The 22,975-nt window shown below is 42.2% G+C and overlaps 1 protein-coding gene across 3 annotated transcripts in view; it reads right to left on the reverse strand.

The window, feature by feature from the left end:
- LOC106569916 (semaphorin-6D) overlaps positions 1-22,975 on the reverse strand; it is a 128,515-nt gene that overhangs the window by 84,883 nt on the left and 20,657 nt on the right. For all 3 annotated transcript variants that reach the window (XM_045694702.1, XM_014141649.2, XM_014141648.2), the window contains one exon: positions 20,395-20,557. The gene's annotated coding sequence lies outside the window, so the exon portion shown is untranslated. The remainder of the gene's footprint in view (positions 1-20,394; positions 20,558-22,975) is intronic.

Here is a 22,975-nt window from a genome sequence, read left to right on the forward strand (position 1 = left end):
CATGCACCAAGTAGATGTCCTAACCGACTTGCCAAAACTATAGTTTGTTAACAAGAAATTTGTGGAGTGGTTGAAAAATGAGTTTTAATGACTCCAACCTAAGTGTATGTAAACTTTAACTGTATATGCATTCATAAATCAAGACCTTTCTTGAGTTGGGCTCTGGGATGTCGCAACTGTTGAGAATCTTAGTCTATGGTTGTTGTGGGGGAAAGGGGTTGAGTGTGTATAAGTGTGTGGGTGTGTATCCCACAACTGTTGTGAGGGAGTAAAATATGTTAGGGACAATACAGGATGATTCACAATAATTGTGTATTCACAACCTAAGTGTATGTAAACTTCCGACTTCAACTGTATATATAAACACACACACAGTGTATACAAAACATTAAAAACACCTTTTTCCATGACATAGACTGACAAGGTGAATCCAGGTGAAAGCTATGATCCCTTATTGATTTCCCCTGTTAAATCCACTTAAAAATCAGTGTATTTCAAGGGGAGGAGACAGGTTAAAGAAGGATTTTTAAGCTTAGAGACAATTGAGACATTGATTGTGTATGTGTGCCATTCATAGGGTGAATGGCTGAGACAAAAGATTTAAGTGCCTTCGAACGGGGTACGGTAGTAGGTGCCGGGGTACCGGTTTGTTTCAAGAAGGTTCCATGCCCTGACTAATTGAGGGCAAAGACTTTTCGAAGAGGGATGTGAGTTTGAAAGAAGAGAGAACGTGCGATGGCGGTAGGCTATAGCAGTTATTTACTCAGATCAGGCACCCATAACCATTCAATCTTCATGAAGAGAAGTGAAAGCCATCTACATCTTATTCTAGTCACATATTACTCAAGCATGTCATTACAATGATGACGAGGGATGCCAGCTCTTGTTTTCTGATGTTACAATACAGCAGCCAATTGAACTCACTGGACGTTTGAATTAAGAAAGAACACGCGATGGCAGTAGACTAGCAGTTATTTATTCAGACCAGTCACCCATAACCATTCAATCTTCGTGAAGAAAAGTGAAAGCTGTCTACATTATTCTAATCCTATATTCTAGTCCTAATGTTGAAAGCAAGGAAGAAATGTAACAACAATAGAGAGAAAGAGGAAGCTAATATGCATGTTGCACAACTTTACGGGAAATATTGTGAAAGCCTATATGTGCTTCAGACTAATTATAATACTAATTATATTTCAAAATTTATGTCAGATTTGCTAGCCTATAATTGTAACTTTGTAGGACACATGTCCTGCACCACCGTCCCATGTTCTCTCCCAGGTTCATGGTTTGAACGAGGTGCGTAATTCCAGTCATATAATACAATACAGTAATACACTCCACATTCAAAAAGATTAGCCTATTGGAGCTTGTTTCATTTATTTCCTAAAGCGCATAGCTACATATATGGGCTTTATTGTTTTTCTGTCATGTGTAATTTGTGGTTGCATATACAGTATATTATATATGCTGTATTGGATAACGGCACTGTCATTTGGGCTTTTTGGGGCTTGGGTTCATAACATGTATTTAATGTATGGCTCATCAGGCTCAGGTAGCATCAGGCTTGAATGTTCATGCTGATCAACGCTCTAATCAAATCCAGATGTATTTATATGCTTTATAATGCTTTAGAATGACACCTCCGGTTTTGGCGGGACATACTGGTTACCCGGGGAAAAAGTGATTTACTTTCGTGAAGAAATATTTGCAAAATACCGGAAAAATATTCAACCCTAGTCACAATGCTGGTTGAAAAACACACCAACACTGATCAGGGGGTAAACCACATTGCTGTGGCTGGTGCAACTGGCTAGGTTGCTTTTTCAGTGTTTAGCGGAAATACATGGGGCAAAACATAGATACAGTGTAATGTTTGGTATGTGCTGTACACACAGAACTGACACATATTACAGATACACAAAGCAACCCCTCCGAGTTTGGTCAGCAAATAGGCCTTGTGTTGGAGACAGAGGACAGCCTTGACACCTTCCCATTTCTAAAGCGCTAGAAGAAAGTTGCTCCTAATTACTGATGCAGGGTAAGATATTTTTCCGTGTCCTAATGGTTTAAGTTAAAATTGTGAGTAGGAATGTCTGATCCTAGATCTGTGGTTATGGGCAACATCTACAAAGTCAAGCCATTTTCGCACCCTGTCCCTTTAAATAACGCCAAATGAATGAAAAGGCCAATCAAATGTCTCCCATTACAGAGTGCCAATGCGCCATGCCAGCTATAATGACCCTCCAACAGAAAAGTAATTATGCTAATGAGCCATGTTCAACCCTAATGGCAGCCCCAGCCCCAACACTTGAAGTGTCAGAAGAGTGACAAAAGAGACACACATACACAAGCGTGTGCGCACACACATGCACGTTCACATGTACACACACATACACACTCATGCCCATAGGGAATGAGAACAGCCTCTGGGCAAACATGGCAGTTCCCACAATGAAGGTACCTAGCCTCGCAAGCGAGAGTAAAACGAGAGACAGGGATGCAGGGAGAAAGGAAGGTCTTTCAAGTTTAAGCTTTTGTGAAACTTTCCGCAAGTCTGTCTGAGACTTAAAGATGTATCTTTACCTATAGGTCCCAATCTAACCATTTAGCTAACTGGGTAAAACAAAATTGGCTCACATGTAGTCTTTATACTTTCATCTCTGTTTAATTTCTTGTTTTGCACACAGTGTCGGTGTGAGAGTGGGCGTCCAGAATTAAATAAAATAGAGATAATCTATGGGGGCTTCCTAAATTACCCTTATTCACCCTAGTTAACCTCACATACACTCCTATTCCCTGAGATGAGCCTGAGTGCACTGCCTCACAGAATACTACCGACTACAGGGTTGCTCCTGTTAACTGGGTAACATCACTCCCATCCCGTCAAGTGACATGGCTACACCAAACAAAGTCAAGGGATAAGAAAAATGTTCAGAAGCTGCATGTTAAATAGGGAGAAAAACGTTCTATAAGCAATCTCTAGCATCTACCATCCCTCCTTCCAGCCACAGTCTAACATCACTCCCACCCATATCTCCTCCAATCCAGAAGCTACTAAACTATATATCTTGCACTATATTCTCTCCCTCAAGTTTCTTTCAACCATCCTATTTTGCTCTCCTATTGCTACTTATAGCTTTTTTCCCCTACCTCCCTTCGTCCCTCTCTTTTCATCTTTGGTCTCTTTCAACGACTGATCATCACTCCCACGCTGTACCCAGCCACAACAAGCTTCATCTAACTGTACCCTCTGGTCCTTCCAAACTACTGTACAGTATTTCTCTCAGACCACTCACTCCATCCAGCTTCTTTCAACGATCAAGCACTACAAACCCTCAGGACTACAACTATTTCGCACAGCTCTTTTTCTCAAGTCACTTTCAAATGGTCGAACATGTGTCATTCTGGATATAAATTGCCTAAATGACTGCAATATAGTGTAATACGATGTAATGCTATGTCAACTAGCAAAGTTAACTATCAAATCAGGTGACATCTTCTCTATTCAGGCCATCAAAGACCTCCTCTCAGTGGAGGCTCGTCTTTCAGTCAAGTCAAACTCCAAAGAGTCATGAGAAAAGTTTTGAGAATAGGATCTGACTGGTGAGTATGTTTCTTAGTACCCAGTTTAGATATCAAAGCCAGTATGCTAGCAGTGGTCCAACAATACAGCCTTTAAGCAACTTTCAGTGGGAAATTAATACAGTCCTGTATTTCGATATACTGTGACTGTGTTACTCCGTTTTCTCAACCGAAACCCCAACTTGTCATATATAAATATTTAGACCTAACATGCATTTTCTCTCTGGTTTTGATCTGACAAAAGTTTCACAGCAAAAGTTTGCGTTTGAAATATAATAAATTAGCTAATTTAGGAGATTTCCGCTTTGAACTCGAGTTGCCGCTTGCTGTTGCTCTCCCTCGAGGCCGTTAAAGGAAAAATTGAACGGTTTTCAGTTAATATCTTAAGAGCATCCTTACATGTACTTTAGTGAAAAAAAACTGCTAAATCACTTAATCTGTTACGTTTTTTCATGTAACAGTATTTTCCCTTACCCTCCAAGATTTTTGCAATCGTCTCCCTAGTTTCCTCTGACTTTTCAGTTTCCTACATTTCCCACAAAGCCTCACCGCGTTCTCTCACCCCTCCTCTCCTTTCTGAATAAGGGGCATGTATATTTGAGGTGGGTTGTGGAGTCGCATGCAAAGTTTGTTGTCATCATGCTGCTTACTGAGTGAAGATGTGAAGTTGTTAGCACTGCCGTGGTGTGCAGTTCCCGGGTGTGAGAAGTTTTTATTTCATTTAACCTTTATTTAACTAGGCAAGTCAGTTAAGAACAAATTCTTATTTACAATGACGGCCTACCAAAAGGCAAAAGGACTCAAAAGGCCTGGGATTAAAAATAAAAATAAATACAATATAACTATAGGACAAAACACACATCACAACAAGAGAGACAACACTACATAAAGAGAGACCTAAGACAGCAACATAGCATGGCAGCAACACATGACAACACAGCATGGTAGCAACACAACATAACAACAACATAATAGCAACACATCATCGTAGCAGCACAAAACATGGTACAAACATTATTAGGCACAGACAACAGTATAAAGGGCAAGAAGGTAGAGACAACAATACATCACTCAAAGCAGCCAAAGCAAAGTCGAAAGGAGTGATATTTCATAGTTTGACGGTATCGGACATTCACATCACTGTACATCAACATTTGCGTATGTAGCCAGCACTTTCGACCACAAAACTACAAAACCGATATGCAAGCTGAACTTATGGGAGGGACACCAAAAAAACTCAGACAATGCGGTTCCATACATATTTCCCTTTTCCCTGAAACGCCCAGAATTGGACGACCAAACAATAGCGCAATAGAAGAGAATTCGTCACAAAGTAAATGAAGATGTTTTGTTACATACTATTTATCTATTTATGTCTTCCCTGTGGCTCAGTTGGTAGAGCATGGTGTTTGCAACGCCAGCATGGTGTGTGCAACGCCAGGGTTGTGGGTTTGATTCCCACGGGGGGCCAGTACAAAAAAAAAAAAAATATGTATGAAATGTATGTATTCACTACTGTAAGTTGCTCTGGATAAGAGCGTCTGCTAAATGACTAAAATGTAAATGTAATGCATCCATGAGCTAGCTAGCTTTTATAGCCTTCCCTGTAGCTCAGTTGGTAGAGCATGGTGTTTGCAACGCCAGGGTTGTGGGTTCGATTCCCACGGGGGGCCAGCACAGAAAAAAAAAAAGAAATGTATGCATTCACTACTGTAAGTCGCTCTGGATAAGAGCGTCTGCTAAATGACTAAAAATGTAAATCTACCCTACTAATACCACCTAGCCATATAGCTAAAAAAGCTAGCATGTCTTCAGGCTACTAAAAAGCCATATGGTTTGTGCAAGTTATCAAAGCTGTACCTAAACTAGTCAAAATGCTCATGAAACCCTCCATTTTCCTTTGGTCATCATGGACGGAGATTATTGAGAAGGTTGTAGCTAACTAACTAGATAAAGGTCTCGCTCTGTTTTCACCTTTAGTATTTGCAAAGTGTGACTACCACCTCTACATTATCGCCAACAAAATCACCACTACACCTGAGCAAAAATAATGTTATGCAATTCGTCACCACAGTTACCTTTGATTTCTCTTGCTATGATTTGTACCCCTTATCTCCATAAGAATACACAGCTTTATCACATGTATTTGCTATTTGAGTCATAATATTATTGTAAGTTACCATTTAGCTCTTAGAATGTTTGATAGTGGAATAATCAAGCTAGTCTCCATTTCTATTATTGAGTTGTCTTGTGCAGTGTATCACACGGGACCAACCTGAACCCAGTTCAGCCCAGCCAATGACGTCAACACACTCCAAAGAAGTGGACTCCAGATTTTGCAGTGAGGAAGAGGCTCCAGACCCCCGCGATACAAGCTATAGGTCGGGAACAAGTTCAAGCTTGTCTTCAGACTGACAGTGAAGATAGCTACCTGCACCTACCTGCTCCCAGCAATAGAGGAGGAGTACAATCTCCAGAGGAACATTTCGCTGGCAAGGCTGTCCACCCAACAAGGACAAGATTAACAAAATATTAAAAACTTTGTAAATAAAACTGGCTCGCAGCAGAGCTTGGAGCAAAAACAGAACGTGTAAAGGCATCTGCATACATAGGTTCAGTTTGCTCCTAGCAGAACTCGGCTAGGTGACGTGAACGTCTGTGCTTGCATACTCCCTAAAGACCTTGAAAAAGGAGGAAAATAGCAGCAATATTACCGTTTGCTCCTCTTGAGCCACCGTAGCAACAACATAGTCATAACACTTCCTCAAAATAGTCAGAATTAATAAAGAAATCTGTAATTCATTTTGACATTTTTGCAGAGGAAGTCTTAGATGTAGAATTGCGCAACCAAGATATTTGGTGCAGTATTTCAGTGACAAAAATGTACATGAAAACTAGTCGTCTCTCATTGAATGACAACAAACATGCAATTGAAGAGTCCCGTCCATAGTTCCCACTCCTACTAGGAGTAGTACTGTTGACCAATCACAGAAGGGGCGTAGACTTCGACTACTGAACTTCGACTTGCCTCAAGAAAAAAGGTTGTGGTCAAACGTACAAAAAAAACCCTGCTGAACAACAAAACAAACAAAAAAACGTCATAACATTTTCATAATATACGCGCAAACTGTTTTGACTGGGAAGCAGGCGACAGGCTTTATATAGAAACAGATGTCCCACAAATCCATCAAGAGCCTGTGTAATGTGCACGCTGCAGCAAACCACCAACAGCAATTTTTCGAGATAAACATCGACTCGCTTGCATGTGCGTGCCTGTTTCAATGAGACCGTTTCTGCATTCCAGCCCCTCTGAAGATAAACAGACACATTAAACATGCAATTAATAGGGACGTGCTCATGTAACGACCCCTTTTAAAGGAGGGAGAGAGAGGGGAAGGGGGAAGAGATGGAGGGCTGAGGGTTGGAATAAAAGACCTGCGCTCTAACCCAGCTGACAGGGCTAATTTGAATATCAAAACATGATGTAAAACGGTGATTAAAAGTCAATTAGGGAGGGGGACAGGGGGGGAGACAGAGAAAGGGGGGCAGAGAGGGAGGCAGAGAAGCAAAGGATGATCATATGATATGACAGAAAGACGAGCGAAGAAGACAGAGGAATGTAGAAAGAAAGAGTGAGAGAAGTGAAAGAGAGTGGGGAAGAACAGTGAGGAAGAGAGGGGGGAGAGATCGATGGACAGGGCGGCGACTGCAATCAAAATTGAGACTCATATTGCACAGGCCATGGACTCAAATCAATACAATCACGAGTTCAAATGACAAAAACCTTTATCATCAAATCAACCCTAACCGATACACAGCCATGGGACATTCTTCAGAACCTCAGCTCAGACTGTCACGGGCCCTTCATAGGATGGTGTGTGGAGGTGTGTGTGGGTCCTCCTAAGTGGTCCCTGAACACCATATTCAAATAGTTCCATTATGCGGTTGGCCCCGCCGTGATCCATAGCCAGTCGTCCGACGCCCATTGATCCAGTTTTACTTATTTCTGCAGGCATAATGAGGGCTGAATATCAATTCTCACAGTGTGTGTGTAGGTCTGTGTGAGACAGAGAGGAAGAGAGAGAATGAGAGAATTTGAGTGGGTGTGTGTGACAGTGAGAGAACGCAGGTGTGTGTGTATGTGACAAAGCCTGTGTGTGTGTGTGTGTGTGTGTGTGTGTGTGTGTGTGTCTACACAAGCAACTGTGGGTCTGAATACAGAAGCTTTATTATGGAAGCCACTGGGGAGAAAAGCTCCGAAACGCACATCACGACAGCGCCGGGCACCGCGGGAGACTGAAATGTGGATTTTAAAAACGCCAGAGAGAAGCTTTTCCTGACAGGCAGGCAAGCAGGCAGCCATCAGCCAAACATGCACAGGCTCACTAGCGCATACATGCACACACCCAGTTACATGCACACACATGAACCACACACACACACACACACACACACACACACACACACACACCTCTCTCCTAACCTGCCCGCCACCAAGGACACCCAAAAATGCTTTTAACCCCCCTTGCATTAATTATTGACAGTCATCCTGAAGGGACACATATAAATAATACAAAAACGTCACAGTGTCTGGCAGCCCCCAGGCCACATGAAAGGAAAGCGCACTGCGCTAAACTAGCATTTTACCCAGAGTCTATTTGAAGCCCTTGTCCCACAACAGAGTGGCTCCACTTAGAACTCAGAGACATAGGATGCTGGCTTTGTCTTGACTCGCGTCAAGTTGGTTGGCAATAGATGAGGGTAGAGAAAATGTAAAAAATGTAAACCTCAGTGGGTAAATATATCCAGAAATACCCAACAGAATAGAGGAAGGACTATTGTGGCTCCGGAAATAGTCATTTTGAATGTTCTTACTGAGGAATGTGTAGCTAAAACCCACTGTGAATGCTGACGAAGGGCTGGTCGACCGAAACTGGAGAAAACCCCACAAACAAACAAGAGAGCGGTATGTTTGTTGTTTACCATCTGCGTTTTGTTTGTTCTTTACCCTGGTCCTCGGGAACACAAGAGAGGGGGTTGCTGGGTATCTGGACGGCCCTTATCTGTTTGAAAGGCTGTCCCTGGAAGCCTGCAACAAATCAACAGTCTTCGCAATGATCCCCTATATAAGGAAGAAGAGGGTACTGATTCTGCAGAAGAATACGTTTAGGGTGCTTGGTAGGGAGCCTCAGCAGATAGCTTTTGATGGCTCTCTGTTGTGTTCAAAGCACAGCAACTTTTGCCAGCTTAGCTATCTCTGTTGGGAGTTTTTATTTTGAAGCTTTGTTTCTTAAGTTCTTAAGTGCTTTTTAAGTGTTCATGAAGCAGCCCCTGTGAGGGAAGGCTAAATGTGCCTCTGCGCCGTCTCATCGTAGCGGGAGACTTTGGAAGATTTTAGTCACAGCTCAGGGACACAGCTGCAGAGGCAGGCTAGGACGGCCATATTTGGTTAGCGTTTGTGTGGGTTTCACACGCAGAGACCGTTGGAAGAGGGATGTGGGTGGGAGGAGGTAGCTGACCCAACGGCTAGGGGTCGTTATGATTGGTTCTCAGACTCATTCCAGCAATTAACATTTGATTATTTATTTCTTCCCCTGAGGTGATTGGGCTATAGCCTAGTTTTTGTTGGGCACAGTGTGTGCGCGTGCATGTGTGCATTCGTGCGAGCGTATACTAGTGGCCTAACAAACTACCGTAAGCACACCACACACACTCATATCCTTCCCATGCACACACAGACCACACACTTTCACCGGTCCTCACTGCTCGGTCATCCCACAAACAACTGCACTTCCTCGTAGAGATGAGCCGATAAACCGGAAATGATCGACATCGACCAAACCAACCACTTATCGTGGACCTTTTACTGACATCGTTCATTACGAGAAATAACCTATAGGGTCTTACTAGAGAAATCTGAAGTTTGAAATGAAATACGTTCATTTAGTAGTTGTAGTTTTAAGTGTAAAATCAAAAAATAACTATGGTGCACATTAATATTAAAAACGTAGCGTTAAATGTATCGTTATAATTCAGTCCATTTCTCGTGATATGTAATTCTGCTCTACTTCATCACCTCCCCTACCCTCCAACCACAGGAAGAAAAAAAAACTGTGAGCAGCAACAACGATGCATCTGTGCAGCACCTGTTTTCTTAGCGGTCACGTGTGTAATGCTTTCATACACCCGGACCCTCCTCCCATCACCAATAACCAAACACCCCCTCAGCAGTACACCACATAGACATCCGTCAGAGAAAAGTTGGTAGACTTTCAACAATAGAAAACAGAAACATAGGTGGTGATATTGTGACAGACAGTTCTTACTTTGATTGCCAAAGACTTTGGATGGGTGATATATAGGCTATTGTGTTTGCATCACGGATGAAGCACTATGGCATATCACCAGTTTTCAGCACGATGTTGGCACACTTTTGCAGGGGTGACATGTGAACTAAATGCTGTTCTCACACACTGCAGCCAAAGCCACAATTTCAATAGCATCCAAATTAGAAGGTGTGGAACTTGGATGTTGTCCAGTTGGAAAGAGCATTTATGTGTCGATGTCATATTTCATGGGCATATGATATCCTCATTAATGTTGTCATATAATGCTCTAAAACTTCAACAACAACAAAAAACTTTTTTTTAAGTATGGATATTTGTCAATACCAGTCAGCCTTACAAAGGTTCTCGGAGTAGGAGGGATCAGTTATACCTTTCAGAGGGAGCAGGTCCTAGATCAACACACTTGCTCATAGATGCTTTTTGAAGACTTGTCCTAGTTCTTCTCTTCTTCTCTAATCTCTACCATAGCGCAGAGCAGCACACAGTGTCCGGAATCCAGCTATGCAACCCCAGTGTGACGCCTGCCTCAGGATTCCTGGGTTGTATCAACTTATCAGGATCGTATTACAGACAGCGTACCGTGCTGGTTCACTCTGACATCCTTGTGCACATCCTTGTTGAGATGTCTGATGTGATGCATGTGATGATTGTGTAGGCTCATGTTGTTACGTGAAGCTAATATCCACTCCAAGTACCGTAATTTCCGGACTATTGAGCGCACCTGAATATAAGCCGCACCCACTGAATTAAAAAATATATATTATTTTGAACATAAATAAGCCGCACATGTCTATAAGCCGCAGGTGCCTACCGGTACATTGGAACAAATGAACTTTACACAGGCTTTAACGAAACACGGCTTGTAAGAAAAAATTTGAAAGCGGGAAAAATCCATTTATTAGCCGCGTCATTGTTTAAGCCGCGAGGTTCAAAGCGTGAGAAAAATGTTGCGGCTTATAGTCCGGAAATTACGGTATGTACAGTACATACTGTACAGTAAATGTGTGCATTCACATGTGAGTTTTTGTGAGGACTTGGTTCAGGGTAAGACGAGATGTCCTCCTACCTGTAGACGATAAGACAGAATTAACAATACCTAAAAAACATCGACAGGTGTGGCCGTGATAAGATAAGAGGTAGTTAAAAACAAGACAGTCAATATCACACCTGTCATCTACTGTCACACCTGTCACCATGGGAGGGGCTGTCAGACAGGTCGGGCCACATGTAGAGCGGGGAAAGAGGAGAAGAGAGAGGGAGAGAATGAAGAGGTAGGACAAAAAGAAAGGGAGAGCAGAAAGAGGAGATCAGCAAAAGAGAGGAGAAAGCCCGTTAAGGACGGAAAGAGCGAGGGAGTGAGAGCAAGCGAGAGAGAGAGCAAATATCAAGAATGCACCCAAAGCTGAAGAGAAGCGAAAAGGCCAAGGAAGAGGCGTTCTTTTTAGAAGGAGAACAGACATCACGTGCGAAAGGAGGGAAGAAAGGAGAGCTAAAGAGGCCCCTCCGGTGAGAGAGGGGGATGATGAAAAAGAGAAGAATGAGACAGGGGAGCAGGAGAAGGAGCAGGGAAGAGGTACTCTCTGAAAAGAGGCAGTGAACAGGTGAAAACGGGAGGTGGGGGGAGTGGGGGGTACAGGGACAATCTTTGGAGTTGACGAGGACAAACGGGTTCTTGCTGAGTTCTGCTCAACCCAGTAAACCCCACACCACACCACCCCCTTCCTCTCTACCTGCCCCTCCTCCCTGGCTTTGCCTCCGGTCTGTCCTCTCAGCTCCACTCGCAAAGGTGCAGACATTCACTTCAAAGCAGAATCATTCAGACATATAGTGACACACACACACACACACACACACACGCACGCATCAGAGAAACAGACAGACACGCACAGAGGGAGGGGAGCTGGCCCCACTGTAAGGGAAGATGAAGATTTATGTCTCCCAGCCACATGCATAGGGAGTGAACAGCACAGGTTCCCCAATGCTGTAGAATAGGTGACTGTGGGTGTTTAATAACAATGCTCCACAGTTTAACACTGCAAACAGGGTGGCTAAAACTGTACAGTCAAACCGGGACTGTAGCAGAACCAACATGTCCTTGTTGCAAAACAATTGGCTCTGTGTGTGTGTGTGTGTGTGTGTGTGTGTGTGTGTGTGTGTGTGTGTGTGTGTGTGTGTGTGTGTGTGTGTGTGTGTGTGTGTGCGCGCACGTCCGACCTGCGCATGTCTGTGCGTACACGAGTGGATTGTAAATGAAAGATACACACAGGCAATACACTTCTTTTGAGGGGCATTATGTCCTTGAGACATGGGAATATGATATGTGACAGCAAAAAATGGTAGCCAATGGGATTGTGTGTGCATGCAGAAGAAAGGGAAAGTAGGAGACCCTCATTTCTGCCTTGAATGTCAATTAGCTTGAGGAATATCCCCAGGAAAGCTTGCCATCTCTATTTGTAAGGTCATTATTTCGCTAATTGCATTCCAACCCTCATCTGTTGAAGCTTTGTTCATGGAGACACTTTGAGGAATGAACCCCATAAAGTGGTGGCCCTTAGGACACAGATAAGGGATGTTTAGTTATGAATTAACCCAAAAGATATGGCACAGTATCTCACATTTGCTTGCTGCTATCATCACATGGGACATACTGAGAGAAAGTCCTTTGAAACTCCTTTTAATAAGCTCAGTCATTGTAAATGTCAATTGTCTTGTGTTAAGGACAATACAATAAGTCAAATCCCTTATAAGTGTGTCTCTCTCTATACACGCCTGTGTGCACCTACAGTCTAAGGAGCCAAAACACAACTCCAATCTACACCTTCCTAACTATTAACATTATAGCCAAAGGAGCACAAGCAGACAGCGAGCAATGTGGTCACCTACGTTCCTGGAGGAAGGGGTGGAAAGGAAAAGAGTCCGGAACCCTGAGGGTCCACTTAAGCTAATGAATGGCTTTTGAGGGAGCTCTAAGTCGTCTTCCATTAGACAAATGAGCAAGCGGTAGCCTTCACGTGGGGAGTAATGGCTGCCACACCGTAATCACTCTTTCATTCTAATCAGGATTTCTTTAATGAACATGCAATCTCTTGTGCTCAGGAAACAGAATAGCTGTATTTCATTAAAATAACTTCAATGAATAGCTAGGGAAGATGGACAATAGGTCTGAGATCAGGTAATAGAGTAGGGCTGTCCTTGAACCCGCTTTTCTTGGAAATCTTGGAAGTCAAAATTTGTCTTAGTCAACTGCTTAATGTTGTGTATTTGCATACGCTAAATTGAGAAGCTTTATCAAATTCAGCCACTCGGCAGACCCATGATATTTCTTGGGTGGGCATTGGGCAATGTTCAAGAGCAAAAAATGTATATTCACGAGTCAAGGTTCGGAGGTCAGCCATTTTGTGCCATGATCCAAACCTGCTTATCCAATCATGTTAATTGTGTAAATATTGGATAGGCGTTGCCTTAGCCAGTGCACTGCTGGTACGTTTTAATCATGAGAGTGACTCTTGGCACATCTTGGCAGAGATGACACAGCATCAGGTGTCAGTGCAGAGATTCCCGGAGGATATTTGGTCACAAACCAAAAAGGGATACATAAAAAAAAGGGTTGCACAATAAGTTACGCTGGTGACGTAAATCAGTGCATCGTCTTGTATCAGTCATGCTCTACTTGATTGGAGGAGAACACTACCAGAACTAATGTCAAATGTCTGGGAAAACCCTGTAGGGAGAATAAGGATGGTGAGGCTGCAAGGACTATAGGTTAGAGGTCATGGTGCATTGCCATGGCAAACCAGGGAAACTTGAGATGTCTGAGGAGTCTGATGAGATGGAGATTGGTTCAAGCTAATAGTACAATCCAAAAGAATTGAGTAAAAGCTTACAGGTTGAACAACTGAGAGATTTTTCTTTTAATGAATGCAACATGTGCAGTTTGATATATGCGCTGCTTTTCTGCACTGTCAAAATGTCATCCCAAAACTCCAAAGTAAAAAGCCCCATGTCCTCTAAGGTTCACAGGATCAAGAAGGTCTAAGCTACGTTTGGAGAGGGAAAAGTTCTATCTGGCACTCTCTGGTGCTTGATACAGTATCTGGCATAACACGGTGATAGGCTTGTGTGTGGCTGCCCGGCCATGGAAACCCATTTCATGAAGCTCCCAACGAACAGTTCTCGTGCTGACGTTTCTTCCAGAGGCAGTTTGAAACTCGGGAGTGAGTGTTGCAACAGTGGACAGATGCTTTTTACACACTACGTGCTTCAGCACTCGGCGGTTTCGTTCTGTGAGCTTGTGTGGCCTACCACTTCGCGGCTGAGCAATTGTAGCTCCTAGACGTTTCCATTTCACAATAACAGCACTTACAGTTGACTGTGGCAGCTCTAGCAGGGCAGAAACTTGATGAACAGTCTATGACGGTGCCACATTGAAAGTCACTGAGCTCTTCAGTAAGGCCATTCTACTGCCAATGTTTGTCTATTTTTTTCCCCCAATAGATTTAAAAATCCCTTGACGTTTAATATCAAGGGCTCTAGCTTTAAGGAATGGAGAATTCTTCGTAAAAATGGTTTGTAGGAGGATCAAAGACTTGTTTGCCTTCTTTTTTGGCAAATTAAAGAAATAAGGTGTTCAAAAGTGTAAGTTTTACCCGAACCTAACTTTCTAGAACACCCTCAAACTGGTCAATGATCTGGTCACATACCTTTGACCTTTATATATATACCTCAGAACATGTGTATCCCTGTGTATCCCTCCCTAGCCCACTTACTTAATGCCACCAAACAGGGCAGTCTGCAAGAAAGGCTAAAATCAGGCCAATCCAGGACAAGTACACCATCACCCCATTGTCTATGCCACCACAACTTGACAGTGTCCGTTTAAATTAGGGGAAATACCTTCACATGGCAACAGTCCATCTGCCGTTCTGGGCTCAAGGAGGTGGGGCTTTGAGCACTTTACAGGGGGGTACTGATCTGATCCGGTTTAATCCACAGACAGAAGTAGACCCACCCTGACAACTGGACTGAGCAGCTCAAGCTTCTATCTTCCCCAAGTCAAGCCCCGCCCAGGGAGCCAGACCGGTCAGCTTAACCCCCTCCTCTTCCCGACTTCCACCATTAAAGACTTTTAGATCAGGCCTTTACCCACCATGTGCTTTCAAAAGGTTTGGCGAAAACAACATGGAGACAATGGGTGGTTGATGGCTTCCTCTGATAATACATATACTTTTACCAAAGAGGATTGGTAGATTGATATGGAAGTATGAGACGGCATACCGGAAACAACTTGACTACTTGCGGTTAAACCCATACAACATTATAATAAGTGTAATGTCCCCTCTGACTCCCCACCCCTGTGGTTCACAATTCCCCAAAGCCCCTTCTCACACAGGTGAGAGGTCACATGACATGGTATAAGAGGCTTGTTGCCATGGACACCAACCTCTCCCCGACATGACCTTAATTATACTTCCAACCCATCTAAACACAACAGTCATTTCTGAGAGAAACAACACAGAAGGATTCTTTGTTGCATTTCCACTACAAATACTCATTTGTGAGTGAGCTATATCTTACCAACTAGTCACTCAATGGACACCCTTCAAAAGTCTTGGAAAATAAATAACAAGGATGCACTTAATGCGCAAAAAGCCAAATTAAAGAGTTGTGGACCGACATAAGTTGACTGACATTTGAAGACTCCCAAGCAACAACACATCTCAGTTCTGAAGTGAGGTTAATGGTTTCTTCTATCTCCACTGAGTAATGGTCAAAATGGCCGTCTAACCGAGGCGTATTAGGCCTATCTACCCCTGACTGGAGTTCAAAAGGCTTAGCAGCGTTCGTCTCCGTTTCCCTGTGAGCATCAACTGACCCCAATTATGCAGCTGATGCCTCTCCCTCTGCGCCTCCCCTCTCCCACGTCTCCCCTCGATCCTTCTTCCCTCGACCCCGCTAAATCAGATTAGCTCACAGCGGGCAGGACTAACTTTTCACCCCCACATTTTTTATGGATATGACTAGTCTGAAAATATCAACAAAGCGTACGACCCTTAACCCACCACTCCCTGCTTGTCCGTTACGAGAGCTAGGCGCTGAGCAGAAGGGGAGAAGAAATTAGCGACATGAGGTCAAAGGTCAATGGATTTGAACTGTCCCTCCAGGGGAGGATGACTTCCACTCTCATTGAAGCCACGGCAGTTCAAGACCGACCACGGTACTGCAGGCATTGTTAGCAGATAACAGGATTCCCATTATAGTGAATGAAAAAATTGCAATCTTCGTGGTCAATCTTCGTGTAAATAAAAAAAATCTGAAGACAATCATGGTACCACAAACTCGACTTCATTTGGCTGCAATGCGCTGTTGAGTCGTCACGCAGGAATGAATGGTGTCACGTGATCGATGGCTTTGTCCATCCATTTGTCTATACAGACAGTCATTGGTCCCCCAATCTTCACCTTCCTCTGTCAGTCTCTAAGCTGTGATATCAGCAGCATGTTCTTAGGTATGCCTTTCCCTATAAAAATGCATCTGAAGCACAAAAGCTAGCACTATTTTGACCTACAGGCCAATAGATAGGGCACTTAATGCCTGCAATGTATTCAATTTCATGTATTCAATTTTATGAATACTTTTACCTGAAATGTAAAATATCAGACTATTTTGTTTTGTCCTGAGTTGTCGCTAAAATGATGTAGAGTATCTGAGGTAAACCTGAAATTCACTGAATAAATTCTAGGACATCCTGAAGTGTGCAGTCATCCAAATCCCATTAGGAAAGTAATGCACATGGAGAAAGGAACATTTTGTGCTAATAACTGTAAAATAGGCAGCAGCGATTGACAGTAATGGTTCCAGACGATAATGGCTGCACAGCATAAAGCCACAATGCTTCAGCCCTTTCATCTGTGAGAGGAAATTAGGAAATGGCGCGTTACCTGTGGAGCTGCTAGAAAAGAGAACATCTACAAAACGGCACAAATAATGGGTCTAAAAGACATCTAGTCAGGCAAGTTAGATTCAAAAGAATCCGTTAAAAAGGATCCCTGACAGTTTGGTTCCTATGTTATTTAACCATTATCATAAATTGTACAGCAATTAGGCCTACATTCTACAATTCGTACATTCGGAATAATCTGAATTCAACCAAAAAGGTTTGCAGTAAGGAACGTTCCATTTGATTTCAATCACTTTTTAACCACACCCCTTTTGATTTAAATGAAAGCTTCTATAAATATTTGCCGATGATAGAAGTAGTCAGAAAGTAACTTTTTGGACCTGAATGCCAAAACATTTAGGAGATAGAGGAGCTCAAAGTTGAGCCATTTCGCACACCTTATCCTACCATGAGACATCCATGTCTTCATCATTGGAAAATATAAACGGTTTGAGTTTGATGTCATTTAAAAGCTGACAAACAGGGTTGTCAAACTTTTTATAATTTCTTTAAAAAAGTGTTTTACTAAAAAATTGACATTTTTTTACCTTCAATGTACATTTTCTTAAAACGCATAAACTCAGATTATTCAGCATTTTTGCATATGTTGTAGTTTAGACCCGATTTTACATCTTTTGATGTTTTTATGTTGTGCCACCATCAGTTAATTGTATTTATTTTTATTTAACCTTTATTTAACTAGGCAAGTCAGTTAAGAACAAATTCTTATTTACAATGATGGCCTATCCCGGACAAACCTGCGCCGCCCTATGGAACTCCCAATCACGGCCGGATGTGATACAGCCTGGTTAAGAGAGAGCATGCTATTGAAAACAGGGTAGGGTGGGTGTCATGTTTTGGCTGATAAATGTACTCTCTTTCAAATGGTAGCACAAAGATGGTTGGAGGTCCACAAACCAGAGAATGTTGACAAATGGGAACATTAGTTCTTTAAAATTATACTGTCAATCTTCCTATTAAAATCATAGTAATATAGATAATACAATAGACATTCCCATTTAAATTGACATTTAACGGTGGGTGGACCAGCAGCCATCTTTGTGGAGTAACTGAAAGTGAACATTTCAATTAAATTAAAATGTAAAAGATGTACCAGCTAAATTGCAGTGGTCTGAAGGGATATGTCCATTCTATGAATTATATTTCTATGATTGCACAACACAAACACATCAGATTATGTAAAATAGGGTCTAAACTACAACATAAGCGGAAATGAAAAACATTGGAGAGTATTTAGAAAGGATCTTTTTTTTCCCTCACTTTTTATTTTTGAAAGTATTTGCAAGACATTATTAAATAGTTTGACAACCCTGTTAAATGATATAAAACTTAACCGTAGGGTTGGGTGATATCATTTAACAGGGTTGTCAAACTATTTAATAATGTCTTGCAAATACTTTTTTTAATAACCAGTGAGAAAAGAAAATAATTCCTTTCTAAATGCGCGTAAACTCCGATATCATATCACAGTATTTAAACAAAAATGGACAGTATGACGGTATTTGACGTTTTTTAATAATAGAAATAAAAAAAGTTCTTAATGAGTAGTGTGTGACCCTAGGGTGATTTCAATGGGTCTTCCTCCATTCTAGTTGTTCAACTTCAACCAAAAGTCATTTTCAGCATTTTCATCAATTTCTGTACTCATTAAAAAGCATTTCCACACTGCCACATAGGTCTGCACGAGGTATTGGCAAACAATCTAGGCCATATTTTTAACTAAATATTGTAATTGCGATTTGACTTGCGATTTAAAGCAAAACAATTGGGTGAACTGTTGGAGTCATATAGAATGATTCTTCTAATTCTACAGTTAGAATTTAATAGCGGGCACAGCTAGTTTTTATTTTCTTAGCAAGTTGGGCCTAAATCGTGTTACTAATACTAATCGCTAGTTAATTGGCTAGCTAATAAATGTACTGAATCAGAGCAAACATAATTAGCTATACAGCTGTTTGACATGATAATTAATTAAAATGCCAGGGAAGAGTTATTGTGACAGGGTAGGAACCAAAGTGTTGATAAGTGTTTCCTAGGAGACCCTATAATCTTTGGGTACATTGAATGTTTTCTCTTAGCTACTTCATGTAGCTTTCATATTCATGCTTCATGTATTCCTCTTTGATTCTGAAGATACTGTTGCACAAACGACATGCTGATTTAGGTCTACACCATCACTGGTATTAAGAAGCTGTATAGCTAATTATGTTTGCTCTGATTCAGTAGATTTATTAGCTAGCCAATTAACTAGCGATTAGTATTACAAACACGATTTAGGCCCAACTTGGTAAGAAAATAAAAACCAGCTGTTTGCAGATGTAAGAAACAAACTAATAATGCAATTATAGAACGCAAATGGAATTATATTAAGAAGCAAAGAGAAAACAGCATTGTTGTCATCAACATTGTTGCATGTGCTGCATTGACCATGCAGACTGGACGCAAGTGTCTCATGGTAGAGGAACAACAAATGCGCTCCTTGAGTGAAAGGGGGCGGGGCTAGGTCTGTGTTGAAAGCGGCATGGAGAGAGAAAGCGGAGAGATGACTCAAGTAGCGAAGTAAACTATAAAAATGGACGTTAAACACAGCCTATCACATTTAACAAACCAAACACTCAAATACTGTTATAGAAGGTAAAGTAAAACCCCAAACCGATCCGTGCATCAATACCAATACCAGCCCGACTCAACCGTTTATATTTTCCAGTGACGAAGACATGGATGTCTCATGGTAGGGTAGGTTATGCTAAATGGCTCAACTTTGAGCACCTCTATCTTCTAAATGTTTTGGCATTCAGGTCCAAAAAGTAACTTTCTGACCACTTCCACCATGGGCAAACGTATGGAAGGTTTCGTTCAAATCTAAAGGGGTGCGGTCAAAGTTATTGAAAATGAATGACCCGTAACAGATTTGGAACAGTTTATGGTTGCAATATGGGAATTGTTGCTTGACTTGATGTGACTACACTCTGCACCTGAGAGGCACTTCACATGGCTAACACAGTTCAACTCAGGAAAATGGCCCGACAGCAGAAAAACAAAAATGTGCAAAAAAATTTGATTTGAAATCCGATGCCCTAGATAAGGGTCCCTTGCTTAACAAACAAATGTTGCTGGATGTGTTCCAATGCTCACTCAAAACAGGTCAGAGCCTTTCCCATGGGATCCCCGTTGCGCCCTGAGGCAACCTCAGAGATGCAGCACAAGTTCAACCCAATTACAGGAGAAAAGAGGCTTGTTGAGACAAGCATTTTTATCAAAACACAAGTTATTGGGTGGCCGCATCAAACAAATAGGCCAGCTTCGTACTTGGACCGATTAATCTGGCTGCCACAGGGCACATTTGTACAAAGAAACCCCCCAGAGGACTCTAAAAGTACACTAAGCCTCAAGTCTCCACTAGTAGGACTATTTTTTTCAGCATCTCCTCAGATTTCCTTCACTATGTCACATTAGCATTCTCACTGTCATTCTCTATTCCTTCAAGGACAAAGAATTACTTACCTCAGCTTCTGAATCGTCCAACAACGGCGGCGGGATTCGATAAGCCAATCGGTACAGAGTGAACATCCAGTAGGAATCCCAAATCAGAGGACAGGACAGGATTCTGAATGGTTCTGAATTTAAGAGGTATGGGCTGAATTCTTCCTCCCAACTGACTGATTACCTGTGAGGAACAAAAGTAAAGAAAACAGAGCAAGCATTAGAGAGTGCTTGAGCACATCCTAACTCATTAAGAGGTTTTCAGTAGCCCTGTTGTAGTTGGAGTCAGATTCCTCCAAGGTTGTTTATATACCAGCCCAGCAGTGGTCACTTTTACCATCGTCCTACTAAAAAGACAGACGCCTTTAGGAACCATAGTCCAGGTAAACACTGAGTTCAGAAGTGGGAAATTCTGCCCCTGAATGGACTCCCTGTCTTGCTTTTTTCCGTCAGTTCGGCCCTTCATGGATTGCATTAGGTCAGTTGCAAAGATGTAGGTGAATGAGTTCCTATTAGTGCTGTGCGGGTTGACTCATAACCCATAATTCCTGGGGCGGACGTATCTGTGGCGGACGGGTTTAGGGTCATTAAATATTGTGTTGCTGAAGGGCGGGAAGTGTGGCTGGCAGGCGGGTTGAAGAAAGAGAAACAATACCTTAAAAATAATCCATCAATGTATAATTAATTAAGGTTTTTCTTTCATTATTTTAGGCTATCTGGTATTCGTACATGAACCGAAACTTTAGGGCTTAACTCTACATGCACCAAATAGCCTACACAGCGAATCGTGTGTGATATGTGTGATGATTGTGAGGTGCGATACAAATTTGACAGTCACAAGATGAGACTTCAAATACTATAGGCCTATGACACGTCATGGGAACTGTAGCCTACTATTTAGATGGGTTCAATGGAAACTGAAATCTGGACACTGACTAGGTTTATAACCTCTCACATAGCTTTAATAATAACTCCTACAGAATTAAGCATTTCTTGCAGTAAAATTATACACCAAATGTAGGTAAAACTTGGACAAGAACAGGACTGGAGAAATATGATTTCTTTCTTTCTGTATCTTGAGAGAACGCAATGCTGAAAGGTGCTGTCTTTATCATAATAGCTGACGGTATTTCCACCACATTAAATATGCATCGAAGCCGAACTGAAATCTTATCAGAAACACCTTGGGTTGTTTTTGCAGCTTTCTTTTTCTTTACAACCGGTCAACCTGATGTCGTTTTGACAATTTGCACTGAAAAGCTTTCCCGTTTTTTTATTGTATTTTCTCCCCAGTCCCTAAAAGTTTTGCTCCGTGAAAGATGACATAGAAAACTTTACCGATGTCAACTACTATAGATTGAAGCATTCATTCTATCGATCTATTACATTATTCATTAAAAAAAATGTTTTTGTCTTCTGGGGAAACATATGACAAAAGTGAAGCTACATGTATTTAATTATATTTAATTAAGTTGACTAACAAATATCCTACCAAAATGTCGGAAATTATAATCAGAAACATATCTAAAGGCAACAAAAAAAAGCACACCGTCAAAAAAACATTCTGCAGTCTTTGACTGTAGCCTATAGCACATTTTCTATATTTGTAGGTTGGGAACGGGCCTCAGGTTTCCACTTTATCACATACAGTCAGGAGGTTGCGGATGGGTTATTAGCAATTGCGGGTGGGTGCGGATGCACAAACAGCTGACCCGCAGACCACTAGTTCCTATATTGAGAGTAGCCCCCCCCAGGAGCACAGCTACATATCAGCCAAAAAGGCAGAACGTCTTCATGTTTTGAAGAGAATGAGGGGGAACTGGGGCAATCGGCAGATCAGTGTATCTTTTGGATCAGTTACATTTGTGTTGGAATCCAATCGACTATGTCTTTCCAAAGTGAACCAGATCTGTTTTATACAGCATGGGCCGCTTTTCCTGGCTAAACCGCCGCTAGTTAACAATACACACAAAGACAGAGGCCTCTTTCCATGCGCGGCCCGGGCCAAGTGAAATGCATCTAACTGCCATCTGGTGTCAGGGGGGCAGGGCCGCCGACGTTTGAAGTTTCCAGAGGGTCTTTCAAATGTGCCGTGGCGTTTGCCTTTGCCCTGCCAAAAACACGCTGCCTCCCCCGTCGACTTCCTGATTGTGTTTAGCACAGGCTTTCAGCAGAGCTGCTCCCTCGAACGCAGCTCAACACAACACGCTTACTGAGCGCAAGGGGAAATCATTCTCTGAGCAGGGCACCCCGGCCAGACTCGGATATCAGGCGGTTGGCCCCAACCCACGGTTGTTAAGAGTTGAAGCCAGCCAATATGTCATGGTCTCTTCCTACAAAGAGGAAATGTTGGAAAAGGGCATTCTGAACACATTTGGGTGACACTGATAGTGTCATCATTGTTCAGGGTGGAGCCATGCTTCAGATAAGGCCTTTGAAAATTAGCCCATTGGTTGGTATGCAATCTAAAATGGAAAGCTGCTGGGAAGTTGTGGAGGCCAAAATACATCCTCTGCAATCAGAAAACACCACAGCCGGAATAACCAAAGTGGTAGAGTACAGAGAGAGATGATTTAAAAAAACATTGTACTGGGGAGAAGGG

This window comes from Salmo salar, chromosome ssa14 (assembly GCF_905237065.1).
Source record: "Salmo salar chromosome ssa14, Ssal_v3.1, whole genome shotgun sequence".
Lineage (NCBI taxonomy): Eukaryota > Metazoa > Chordata > Actinopteri > Salmoniformes > Salmonidae > Salmo > Salmo salar.